This window comes from Lycium ferocissimum, chromosome 6 (genome assembly GCF_029784015.1).
Source record: "Lycium ferocissimum isolate CSIRO_LF1 chromosome 6, AGI_CSIRO_Lferr_CH_V1, whole genome shotgun sequence".
NCBI classification, from domain to species: domain Eukaryota; kingdom Viridiplantae; phylum Streptophyta; class Magnoliopsida; order Solanales; family Solanaceae; genus Lycium; species Lycium ferocissimum.
In genome coordinates, this window is record NC_081347.1 from 55,595,597 (window position 1) to 55,610,244 (window position 14,648).

The window sequence follows — 14,648 nt, forward strand, 5'->3', positions numbered from 1 at the left end:
TGTTATGAGATTTGAAAAGAAAGGAAAACTCAGTCCCAGATATATTGGACCTTACAGAATTCTGTGAAAGGTTGGTTAAGTGGCTTATGAACTTGAGTTGCCTCAAGAGTTGGCTGCTATTCATCCAGTGTTTCATGTATCCATGTTAAGGAAGTATGTAGGAGATCCGTCGTTGGTTGTTCCTGTTGAGACTATAACAGTTAAGGATGGCCTCACCTATGAGGAGATCCCTGTATCCATTCTTGATCGTCAGGTTCGCAAGTTGAGAACTAAGGAAGTTGCCTCAGTTGAAGTTCTATAGAGGAGTCAAACAGTTGAAGATGCTACGTGGGAAGCCGAAGAAGATATGAAATCTAAGTATCCATACTTGTTTGACGAACCAGTGGAGAATGTCCAAGGTAACCTTACATAGTCCATGTCATGTCTCATGTTTCACGCTCATGTCATGTATCCAGTGCCCATGTTCCATGTCTCAGTATTCATGTTTCCATGTAACCATGTCATGTTAATTCAGCCTCCATGTTTCATGTCATGTTTTCTTCACGTTCATGTATTCAAGCCATATCCAGTCCCAATCTTGACCATGACCCATCATTCGAGGATGAATGATCTCAAAGGAGAGATATTGTAACACCTCATACCTTAAACTAGGCTACGTTCATGATTTAGGACTTAGAAACCAAGACGGAGTTCGTTGAATGGAGAATTCCCCTGGAATAAAAATTGTACGAGCTTATGACCATATTACGGGACGTACATCATTGTACAGCCTGTACCTTGGAGCTATACATTATAGGGGAGAAGTCAGAAGCCACTGGAAATTCATGTCCAAGTACGGGCAACCAAGTACGGCCCGTACATCAATGTACAAGACGTACCTTGAAGCCCGTACTTTGCCCGTTGAGCATTGTTGCTCACTGGAAATTTAGCCTCATGTACGGCCAGAATGTACGGGTCATACTTTGAAGTACGGGCCGTACATTGAGGCTGTACTTCTCCCACATTGTCCAGAACCTATAAATACGAGGGGTTCAATTCTAATTTCACTTTTCACCAATTTCCCAGAGCTAGAACAAACAACTCTTCTTCTCCATTACCAAGAACACTAAGGTAAGCAACCCTAACCTATTTCAAATAGATTCTAACATATATCTATGAACATTAAGCAAGAATTCATTGTTCGTAACCTAGGGTTTTCAACAAAACCCAATTAAAGAGAATTCAAGTTTAAGCTTTGGGATTCTTCTTCAAAGTTCAGATTTTTCCTACAAGTTTGAAGCATATACTAGATATGTAGAGTTTCTATCTACGTGTGGGAGCATCATTGTTCTGCCCCACGTCACGTTCTTCCATGAAAGTATGAGATTATACGAAAACTAGATTTCTAGATATGTTCATGATAACCCTAAGTCTATATACTATGATATACCATGTTTCTATGAATAGTTCGTTATTGTATTCTTGATATTCCATTTTGGATATTGAGAATCTGTCTGTAATCCATGAAAACTCATACTTTGCATTCCATGGGTTCTTACATACAAGTTATTACTTAGTATGCTTATTTTCATGAAACACTTTACATGTTTACACGTTTTCATACAAGTATATTATGTAACTATACCATGTATAATGCAAGTCATGTCTTATGGAAAACCATGGGTTCAGATACCACCTATTTTCATGTTCATGTTTTTGGGAGTTGCACAGATTACTGAGAAGGCTCAAATTGCCTGAAACTATGTTAGCCACCGTAGGATAAGGATCGCTCCACCCATGTTCAGGATGATTCCTTAATATTTATTGGATTCTTTCATGCTATATTTATATCTTATACCTCTGGCAACGTATGAGAGCTCTGCTGGTCGAGTCAGGTGCCTGACTTCACGTACCTACGTGGTGATTCATGTTGTCGGTTATACTTATGCGCTCCCAATTTAAAATGCTTTTATTCATTATTATATGTATATGTATTCATGTCCATGACCAGGTTTCAGTTTCAGTTTGAAGAAGAATCCCAAAGCTTAAACTTGAATTCTCTTTAATTGTGTTTTCTTGAAAACCCTAGGTTACGAACAATGAATTCTTGCTTAATGTTCATAGATATATGTTAGAATCTATTTGGAATAGGTTAGGGTTGCTTACCTTAGTGTTCTTGGTAATGGAGAAGAAGAGTTGTTTGTTCTAGCTCTGGGAAATTGGTGAAAAGTGAAATTAGAACTAAACCCCTCGTATTTATAGGTTCTGGACAATGTGGGAGAAGTACAGCCTCAATGTATAGCCCGTACTTCAAAGTATGACCCGTACATTCTGGCCGTACATGAGGCTAAATTTCCAGTGAGCAACAATACTCAACGGGCAAAGTACGGGCTTTAAGGTACGTCTTGTACATTGATGTATTTCCAGTGGCTTCTGACTTCTCCCCTACAATGTATAGCTCCAAGGTACAAGCTGTACAATGATGTACGTCCCGTAATATGGTCATAAGCCCGTACAATTTTTATTCCAGGGGAATTCTCCATTCAACGAACTCCGTCTTGGTTTCTTAGTCCCAAATCATGAACGTAGCCTAGTTTAAGGTATGAGGTGTTACAATATCTCTCCCTTGAGATCATTCGTCCTCGAATGATGGGTCATGGTCAAGATTGGGACTGGATATGTCTTGAATACATGAACGTGAAGAAAACATGACATGAAACATGGAGGCTGAATTAACATGACATGGTTACATGGAAACATGAATACTGAGACATGGAACATGGGCACTGGATACATGACATGAGCGTGAAACATGAGACATGACATGGACTATGTAAGGTTACCTTGGACATTCTCCACTGGTTCGTCAAACAAGTATGGATACTTGGATTTCATATCTTCTTCGGCTTCCCACGTAGCATCTTCAACTGTTTGACTCCTCCATAGAACTTCAACTGAGGCAACTTCCTTAGTTCTCAACTTGCGAACCTGACGATCAAGAATGGATACAGGGATCTCCTCATAGGTGAGGCCATCCTTAACTGTTATAGTCTCAACAGGAACAACCAACGACGGGTCTCCTACATACTTCCTTAACATGGATACATGAAACAACGGACGAACGACACCAACTCGAGGCAACTCAAGTTCATAAGCCACTTAACCAACCTTTCACAGAATTCTATAAGGTCCAATATATCTGGGACTGAGTTTTCCTTTCTTTTCAAATCTCATAACACCCAATTATTAACTTGAAATTCTAAGTCCCTTCACCTCACATCTGTGTAAGACTTCTGGCGACTCTGAGCCATTTTCAAACACTCTTGAATCAACTTGACTTTCTCCATGGCCTGATAGACCAAATCTGGTCCTAACAAGTCTTCTTCACCAACTTCGAACCAACCAATTGGTGATCTACACCTTCGCCCATACAGGGCTTCAAACGGTGCCATCCCAATGCTAGCATGATAACTATTATTAGCAAACTCAATAAGAGGTAAGTGATCATCCCAATTACCTTTAAAAACTAGGACACATGCTCTCAACATGTCTTCAAGAGTCTGAATAGTACGCTCTGCCTGACCATCTGTTTGCGGATGAAAAGCTGTGCTGAGGTTTACCTTGGTACCCAATCCCTTCTGAAAGGATTTACAAAAATGGGCGGTGAACTGGGCACCACAATCTGAAATAATAGATATTGGAGTCCATGCAATCTGACCATTTCATTAATATACAACTTGGCATAATCTTCTGTTGAATCTGTGTTGTTGACTGGCAAAAAGTGTGCCGACTTAGTAAGCTGGTCAGCGATCACCCAAATAGAGTCATGCCTCCTAGCTGAATGAGGTAAACCTGATACAAAGTTCATATTGATCACTTCCCATTTCCAGACAGGAATATCAATATTATGAGCCAAGCCACCAGACCTGCCGGTGTTCGACTTTCACTTGTCGACAATTGGGGCACCTAGCCACAAAATTTGCTACATTCTTTTTCATGTCGTTCCACTAATAAATATCTTTAAGATCATGATACATCTTAGTGGAACCCGGATGAATGAAATACCTGGAATTGTGTGCTTCGGACATAATTCGCTCTCTGAGCCCATCTACATCTAGAACACATAATTTGCCTCGGTACCTCAAGGTGTCATTATCTCCCCCTTGTTAAAAATTCATTGTTTTATGCCTGTGAATCCCCTCTCTCAGCTGCAATAAAAAGGGATCACTAAACTACTTCTCTTTAACTTCTACCTCTAAGGAGGAATGAGCTCTGTTCTGAACAACAACACCACCATCTTTGGAGTCCAAGAGTCGAACTCCTAAATTAGCTAAACGGCAAACTTCCTTGGTCAGAGTTGTTATATCCCGTATTTTTGTACATGGGGATATTTTAAGCTAATCGCGACAAGTTAAGGACAAGACTATTTTGGGATACGAGGTAGAGACTTTTAACCTCCGATTTTGTTTTAATGCACATGTTGCTTATAAATTTTACTTGGTATGGAAATATTAATGAAGATTAGGGATTAATTAACCATGATTAGATTATTAAGTGGGATTAAAAGTTTGATTATTTCTCTAATTAGCCATAAGTGGTCGTGTGGGCCCCACCCATGGCTTGGCCAAATTTGATTGGCTCAAGCCATGAGTGGGACATGTGTCCAACATATAGGCATGATATAAATAGTAAATTGATGACAAGGAAAGTCATTTCTCATCTTCACAAACTTAAGAAAACCTAGAGAGGGAGAGAGAAGCTCTCGGCCATGGCTGGCCGAGCTTGATGCTTATGAAATGTTGATCAAATTTGATGTTCTTCAAGTATTCCAACTAATTGGAAGGTCCCTAGTAACGTGAAATAGCTTTGGGAGCAATCAAAATATTCATTCTTGCAATTTACAAATCCTACCCAAGTTGAGAAGTCAAGTGTTAAGGTAAAGTTTAACTTTCTTTTGCATATATTGAGGGTGGTTGTGAACGTGTTATAGTTGTAGAAATGAATGAAATGTGTGTTGGTGTTGAAGCCGTGTAGGGGCTGTTTGTGTAAGAGATGGTGAATTGATTTTACTTGGTATTTTAGTTGTTATTGTTATGGATTTTATGATGAAAATGAAAGGATTTAATGGTTCAAGTTGGAGTTGTAATTGTTGTGGGCTGTTGTAGAAGTTAATATGATGTTAATATAGTTTCTTGCATTTATGTGGATGATGTTGTTAACGTGTGGTTGTTGGTATAGTTCATGAATTTGAAAGAAAGGAATGTGTTGTTGTTGTTCTTGTTGAACTTGGAAGATTATATGTTGTATTGTGTGCTGGTTGGGCTATTTTGGAGTGTTGTACGGGCTGTCCCGAGTGTTCTCGAGTCTTGTTTGAATAGTCTCGGATTGATACTTGAACGTACAAACATTGATGTTGGCTTAGTTGTATATGGTTGGTTTGAATGTAAAGGAAACGTCGTCAAATTATTTAGAAAGGAGTCACTAACGTTAGAATACGTTTTGAATTCCCCCGTAGCTTAACCGTAGTTCTTGACGTCTTAATATAGGTTGAGGTACTATTGGGCAGCGTATACGTGTTGTGTTGCGAGTAAACGCTAAAGGTATGTAAAGCCTATCCCTTCTTTCTTTTGGCATGTCCTAGATGTAAGTAAGATAAGACATGAGCTTTGGGGTAACTCTATTCATAAGTTCCGAGTATGATTTATGATTCTTATTCACTTCTTGATATTAAAATTCTTAATGTAGTCGAGCTATTGCCCTCGAGTCTTTTATATGATTGGATAGTAAATGATGCATACAGAGTTCTTATTCTTAAGGGATTCTATAATGAATAACGTCCTTAACTTTCATAAGTTGTCTCGTATTGGTTTGATACATGACTATGACCCCTGAGACTTTCCTTAATATAGTTCGTAATGACATTTAGAGAGAACTTAATATGGCTATCATCCTGATACTCGAGCGTTGGTTAGTCTACTTATCTATTGAGTCTCAAAAAGATGATTTATATGCATATGGTTACTCACTACTCTGCTCGTGCATACTGTTATTACATCTTTCACCGAGTCCCTCACTAGAGGGCCGGGTACGGTATATATATATTATGGTTTTAATCTGTGTTATGGTGTTATGTTGTGTTATGGTGTTATGCTGTGTTATGGTGCTATGCTGTGATACGGAGGTATGCTGTGATATGGAGTATGCTGTGATACGGAGTTATGCTGTGTTCTGGAGTATGCTGTGTTATGGCGCTAAAGACGGGGTGGCGACCATGTTCACCGAGTCCTATAATGGGCCGGATATGATATATGATATTGACATGCATGAATTGTGTTTCAAAGCAAGTATTTTGGTATTCTGGTTATTGTACTCGTTTTCTGTACTTCTTATTTCGGTTATAATCCTGTTTACTGTATTTCATGCTTTATATACTCGGACATATTTCGTATCGACCTCTTTCTTCGGGGTCGCGTTTCGTACCCGCGAGGGTGCATTCTTGCTTTGGTGATCCGCCGGCTTAGGATTTCGTTCGGTAGTGCTCCATTGTCCCGAGCCTAGCCTTTTGGGTATAGATCCTTTCGTTATATATATGTGTTCATTCGGGCACGGCGGGGCCCTGTCCCATCCTATGTTGTTGTTGATACTCTTAGAGGTCTGTAGACATATGTGTGGGTTTGTACATAGTTGCCGTTTAGTTGTGTATATACGACTTATGTTTTGGGACGTTCCCATTCGTAGTGGCAGCCTTGTCGGCTTGCGTATGTATATATGTTTTGGGATACTGTATGTAGTGGCAGCCTTGTCGGCTTGCATGTATATAGTTGGGGCGTTCCCACATGTTATGATAGCCTCGCCAAACATGTACGATGTTATCTGTTGAGAGTTGTAACTCCTCAGGAGACAGGTTGCTGTGATATATATATATGTAGCAGTTTTGAGACGACGTCTTGCCTTTTTATATAAGTTCCTCATCATGCTAGTTATGGGCTGATTATAGCTAACAGGTACGTATACAAGTGTCCAGCTCGGGCACTAGTCGCGGCCTACGGGGTTGGGTCGTGACAAGAGTTCTTTTATCTACCTCAACGTGAGCTAAACTTCCCATGGAACGCCGACTAAGCGCATCGGCTACAACATTTGCTTTCCCTGGATGATAGAGAATATCCACATCATAATCCTTAAGCAATTCGAGCCATCTTCTCTGCCTAAGATTCAGCTTTCTTTTCTTGAAAATATACTGCAGGCTTTTATGATCCGTGAAAATATCAACATGCACTCTGTACAAATGATGACGCCATATCTTAAGTGCAAAAACCACGGCTGCCAATTCTAATTCATGAGTCGGATAATTTTTCTCATAAGTCTTAAGTTGTCTAGACAAATAAGCAATAACCCTACCATGCTACATTAAGACACATCCGAGACCAACTCCCGAAGCATCACAATAAACAACGAACCCTTCGGTTCCTTCTGGTAGCGTCAAAACTGGAGCAGAAGTCAATCTCCTCAAAACTCTACTCACATGCATCTGACCATTGAAATTTGACTTTCTTCTGAGTCAACTTAGTCAACGGAGTAGAAATAGAGGAAAATCCCTCCACAAAACATCTATAATAACCCGCTAGACCCAAGAAACTTCTTATATCAGAAACTGAAGTGAATCTGGGCCAATTTTTTACGGCATCTATTTTCTAAGTGTCAACTTTAACACCTTCACCTGAGATCACAAGGCCTAAGAACTCCACTGACTTAAGCCAAAAATCACACTTTGAGAATTTTGCAAAAAGCTTGCGATCCTTAAGTGTCTGCAACACTAATCTGAGATGTTCTGCATGTTCAGCCTCACTACGGGGATACACCAAAATATCATCGATGAAGACAATGATGAATAAATTGAGATAAGGCTTGAAGACCCTATTCATAATATCCATTAAAGCAATTGGCGTATTTTTCAACCCAAAAGACATAACAAGAAATTCAAAGTGACCATAACGGGTCCTGAAAACAATCTTAGGAATATCAACTTCCTTAACCTTTAACTGATGGTAGCCGGATCTGAGGTCAATCTTGGAATAACATTGAGCATCCTGAAGTTGGTCAAACGAGTCATCTATTCTGTGAAGAGGGTATCCGTTCTTAATGTTGACTTTGTTCAACTGGCGGTAGTCAATGCACATGCGTAAGAAACTATCTTTCTTTCAGACGAACAAGATTGGCGCACCCCAAGGCGAGACACTAGGCCTAATAAATCCTTTATCAAGAAGATCTTTCAACTGGGCTTTTAACTCTGCCGGAGCCCTTCTGTATGGCGGAATAGATATCGATTGAGTGTTGGGAAGTAGATCAATTCCAAAGTCAATCTCCCTGTCAGGAGGGACTCCGGAAAGATCTTCTGGGAAGACCTCTGGAAATTCATTAACGACTGGTACAGACTGGAGAGTTGGGGTCTGGGCATCTAAATCCCTGACTCGAAATAAGTGATAGATATACCCCTTGGAAATCATCTTTCTGGCTTTAAAATAGGAAATAAATCTACCCTTGGGTACCACTCAATACCCTTCCACTCTATGACTAGTTCGTCAGGAAACTCGAATCTCACTATTTTGGTCCTGCAACCCACTGTATCATAACATGAAGATAGCCAATCTATACTCATGATTACATCAAAGTCTACCATTTCTAATTCTGCTAGATTAGCTATGGTTCTGCGATGATAAACTAAAACTGGGCAACCCTATAAATACGTTTAGCTATAACTGATTCCCTAACTGAAGTGGACACCTCAAAGGGTTCATGCAATTTTTCTGGTTCAATCCCAAATTTCTTAGCAATAAATGGGGTTACATAAGATAAGGTGTATCCTTGGTCAATAAGGGCATAGACGTCTAAAGTGAAAATTGTTAGTGTACCTGTGACAATATCTGCACGTGTCTCTATATCTTGACGACCTGTCAACGCATAAAAACGGTTCTAACCACCGCCCGTATTGCTGAACTTTGCAACTCCACGCCTCTGCTGGGCTTGAGAACTACGAGGAGCTGCTAAATTTATAGACTGGGCCACATTACCGCAGGTACCTTCTCTAGCTGATGGATGTTGCTCCCAAATGCACACGCAAGTATACGTGGCCGTACAAGTAATATAGACTGTTAAGTCTAGATATCGATCCCACAGAGACTTAGATTCTACTATTAAGCTAATTCAAATTCGGATGAAACTATTCAAGAAAGTGAAAATCAAGATGGGTGTTTTTGTGACTGAGAATATCTTGACAAAGATTGTAAGAATTATCAGATGAGAGAAAGATCTAGGGTCATGGCTTTCGACAATCCAGTTGATCTTCGGACAATTCCAACTATTTTATTTCCTGAGTTACTAGTTGAAGGGTTAATTATACTTTATGATATTCTCTCGAACTACTCACAAGCCTGTAGATGTTACTATAACGCCTATATCTCTATGGTCATCAGAGGTAACAAGAACGCATTTATTTCTCCGTATTCAACTAAGTACGGATAAAGGGTATATCTCTATCCTCAGTAGCGAAACGATTAAATCGAACAAACTCTATTTATTCTTATTACGTACGTGAATTCCCTTTCTCAAGTCCAATTCGCGCACCACAGATAGTGTCTAACTATTGGCCAGATAATCAAACAATTAAGATCAAGTATAAATAAGCAACCCAAAATATGGAAAATCAATAGATAATAATTGTCATCAAACCAACTTTCAAGTCTTTCGCCACAACCCTAGAATTAAGAAGTTTAGCTACTCATGATTCGATCATAGACAAAAGAATTCATGAATAATCTAGGGTTGAAAAAGAAGAAAAATAAAATAAACCTAGAGAGAGAAAATAGAACGGTGGCTTACGAGTCTTTGAATAATCCCAGCACCCTGTTTTCAGCTAATAAAACGTCTATATATAGTCTAGGGTAAAAACAAAAAATAAGTAAACCTAATCCTAGTCGAACCGGGAAAGCTTGCGCAGAACCCCGCTTTCCTTCCGCATCGCGGAAGGATCGCGCAATGTACTGAGGCCTCCCGCTTTCCTTCCGCGATGCGGAAGGAAAGCCTGATGGTAATGCCTGGAGCTGGTTTTGTCCGCTTTCTTCACGCGATGCGGAAGAAAAGCGGACCCTTCGCCGAATTATTTTCCTTTTAGTTCGTCCTTTGTGGTCTTCGACTCGTCACCTCGTCTAATCGTCATATGCTTCAAAATCAATCACTTTAAGCACAGTTTTTCATTGTTTGTCATCATCGTACCTATACACATGAAATATAACGACATAAGTTCAAATATGACGATTGCATCATGAATTAAGTGATAAAAGTCATAAGAGTAGGATGTAAAATGACACAAAACATGATATTTGTGCCAAATATCAATGGACAATCTCTCTGAAAATAGCTCTGTTGGCCACACCCATAGCAAACATCCATACCCATGCGACACCCCCACGTGTCTTACCACACTTGCTGCAAACCGGAATGTCATAATTCTTCTGACCCATACTAGCTTGAGAATAGGAGTGAGTCGGCCTAGAATTCTGTTGCTTCTGATCATTCTTGAACTTTGGGACTGGGGCACTGGCTACCGATGGAGCGGGTCCTGATGACCTAGTCTTAAATAATTTTCTGCTTCCACCTCCCCATAACTGAAGTTACCTGCAGACTTAGCTCTTTCACTGATTTCCCTCTCTTTCTCTTTCTGAAGAGCTTTTTCTTCTTTCATTCGGTCCTCATTACCTTGTACAAAAGCAACCATCTTGGCAATGGTCATGTTTTCGTTCTGAGCAGCCGTATTTGCATCACCGTGCAAGTTAGATTTGAGTCCAAGCACAAATCTCCTAACTACAGCCCTCATATCGGGAACCATATGGGGAGCATGCTTGGCCAATAAAACGAACTTGTGATAATATTCTTGGACTATCATGTTATTCTGCCTTAGCCTCTCTAATTCAATAGCCTTTGCTTCCCTGACCTCAATTGGCATTAAGTGGTTACGAAAAGCATCTGCAAACTCATCCTAAGTAGCAGGAGGTGCATCTTCCCCTCAAGATTCTTCCCATGACTCATACCAGATATAGGCCACATCCTGTAACTGAATAGCTCCAAACTCCACTACTTCTATCTCAGTAGCATGCATAATGCAGAACACCTTTTGCATCCCATCTATATAGTTCTGCGGATCCTCCTCTGCCTTAGTCCCTGTGAACACTGGAGGTTTCATCCGCATGAATTCCTGAGTCCTGGAACTAGTAGATCCTCCACTAGCTACGATGCTAGGAGTCATTTCCTGGCGTTGAGCCTGATTAGCCACAATTTGGGTGAGCAACTGAATAGCTCTCCTAACATCTATGTCTGAAGCATTAGGAGGAGTAGCCGCGAGCAACGAGTTGGGGGCTAGCCTATAGCAATGTTGTCCGAGTCCGAATGATTTTTGCATCGGCGATCGATAGCCCTTTGGCTAGTAGCTGAGTTACTCTTCGTGTACTTTCTTTTCGGAGCCATTTTCTGAAATACGTAATTGGCACGAGTTACAAGAATTCCTGAAAGTACTGCTTCAACTACACGATCTAGAGTATGAAAGAAGCGAGACAATCCTGAATGTCTTGGTAGTCAACTGTTTATATATGTGGGGCCCTTACACATATAAAAGTGACCCCACTGGACACGGTTTCATAGACTCTCTAAGACACTTGAACCTAGTGCTCTGATACCAAGCTTTGTCACGCCCTGAACCATGGCCTAGGTGTAAGATGGTACTAGATGTCTTACTGCATGTGATCGAACGAACCACATGGCTTGCTGACTCAACATGGGCATGAACTGATGCGGAATAACTTATGAACACACATAATTTAAGTAAAGTGTGGAACCATAAATCACAAGTCTAAAAATATCATAATACAGAATAGTCTGAATAAACATAATAATAACGAGCCAAAATGGCTAAACGACTCCGAATATCTGACATAAAATAACTGACTAGTCTATGAAACCTCTAACATGAACATAAGTCTGCTAAACATAATTTCTGGCACAAAGCCCCCAAAATACCTTCAATGCATAACTAATAGGACATAGATAAATTACTAAACCCCGAAGAAGATAGGGCTCAGGAAAAGTTGATACGTGGATGGTCCTACTGAGCAGATGCGTCGTCCTGTAAATCCGTACCTGCATCGTGAAATGCAGGTCCCTGGGCAATAGAAATGGGATGTCAGCACATTGAATGTGCGTCATGTAAAGCAATCGAATGAAATAAACATGGCACGTGAACTAACATGATGAAAGCGAAAGAAACCGAAACCTAGTCGTATGTGTGTGTGTGTGTGTATATATATATATATATATATATATATATATATATATAATCATGAGTAAAAACATTTTAAGTGGGGAGCGCATAAGTATAACCGACAACAAGAATCACCACGTGGATACGTGGAGTCTGGTACCTGACTAGACCAGCAGAGCTCTCATACCTTGCCAGGGGTATAAGATATAAATATATCACGAAAGGATCCAATCAATATTAAGGAATCGTCCTGAACATGGGCGGAGCGATCCTTATCCTATGGTGGCTAACGTAGTTTCAGACTATTTAAGCCTTCTCGGTAATCTGTGCAACTCCCAAAAACATGAACATGAAAATAGGTGGCATCTGAGCCCATGATTTTCTATAAGACATGACTTGCATTATACATGGATATAGTTACATAATATACTTGCATGAAAACATGTAAACATGTAAAGTATTTCATGAAAATAAACATAGTAAGTAATAACTTGCTTGTAAGAACCCATGAAATACAAAGTATGGGTTTTCATGGATTACGGACAGATTCTCAATAACCAAAATGGAATATCAAGAATACAATAATGAACTATTCATAGAAACATAGTATATCATAGTATATAGACTTAGGGTTATCATGAACATAACTAGAACCCTTCGTATAATACATACTTTCATGGAAGAACGTGGCGTGGGGAAGAACAATGATGTTCCCACACATAGATAGAAACTCTACATACGTGGTAAGCTTCAAACTTGTAGTAAAAATCTGAACTTTGAAGAAGAATCCCAAAGCTTAAACTTGAATTCCCTTTAATTGGGTTTTCTTGAAAACCCTAGGTTAAGAACAATGAATTCTTGCTGAATGTTCATAGATATATGTTAGAATCCATTTGGAATAGGTTAGGGTTTCTTACCTTAGTATTCTTGGTAATGGAGAAGAAGAGTTGTTCGTTCTAGGGCTAGAAAATTGGTGAAAAGTGAAATTAGAACTGAACCCCTCGTATTTATAGATTTTGACCAACACGGGAGAAGTACGGCCTCAGTGTATGGCCCATACTTCAAAGTACAACCCGTACATTTTGTCCATACTGAGGCTAAATTTCCAGTGAGCAACAATGCTCAACGGGAAAAGTACGGGCTTCAAAGTACGTCCTGTACATTGATCTACGGGCCGTACTTGGTTGCCCGTACTTGGACATGAATTTCCAGTGGCTTCTGACTTCTCCCCTAGAATTTACGGCTCCAAGGTACGGGCCATACAATGATGTACGTCCCGTACAATGGTCGCAAGCCCGTATAATTTCCGTTCCAGGGGATTTCTTCATTCAATAAACTCCGTCTTGGTTTCTAAGTCCCGAATCATGAACATAGCCTAGGTTAAGGTATGAAGTGTTACACTCTGATTTCCACCTCTGTTAGACCGAGATTCGCCTCTGCTAGGCTAGGAACCACCTCTACCAGATGAGTGACCACCTCTACCAGACTGTGCACTTTCTCGACCAGAAGACCCACCCCTCTAAAAGATGGCGCTGAGGGCCTGGGGTCTGATACGGAGTACTCTGACAGCTCTGACTGAGTCGATAAAAATACATCTTGATGTACCCCAGATCACCACACCCATAACAGACTCTGTTGAGAACGGGCTGCTAAACTAAAGCTGAAAAACCGGAAAGCCCTCCACGATCTGAGAACCTGGAATACGAACCCTGGACTGGCTGCCCCGAAGAGTAGCGGCTGGGCCCTAAAGAACCCCAAACGATGTCTGAATATCTGACTGAATCCGGTGACCGCTGTAGAACTGGGAACTCTGTCCATAATGGCCCTGCCCTCGGGAAACTGTACCACTGAAACTGCCCCCTTTGCGAGCCCTCTTATCCTCAACCCTACCATAATTGTCCTATCTCACTGACTCAACTGAAGTAACATGATCTACCACATTCGGAAACGAAGCCCCTGTGGTCACCAACAAAAGAGCTGCCAACTTCAAAGGAGTATTCAACCCTTGACAAATCTCCTCACTCTCTCTGTCTCTGTAGGAAGTAACTGAAGCGCATAGCTAGACAAGGAATGAAAGCGAGCCTTATACTCAGCAACGGGTGACCGTCTCTACTCCAAGTGACTGAACTCATCACATCTCCTATCCTTCAAAGTACATGGGACGTACTTTTCCAAGAAGATCTATTAAAACCTGGTCCATGACAACCAAGGTGACCCAGCTGGCCTACACTCGACATATAACCTCCACCAAAGCTTGGCATCACCCATCAACTGGAAGGCACAAAATCAACTCCGTATGTCTCCACCACCCCAGCTTATGGAGCCTCTCATGGCAATCGACAATAAACTCATTGGCGTCCTC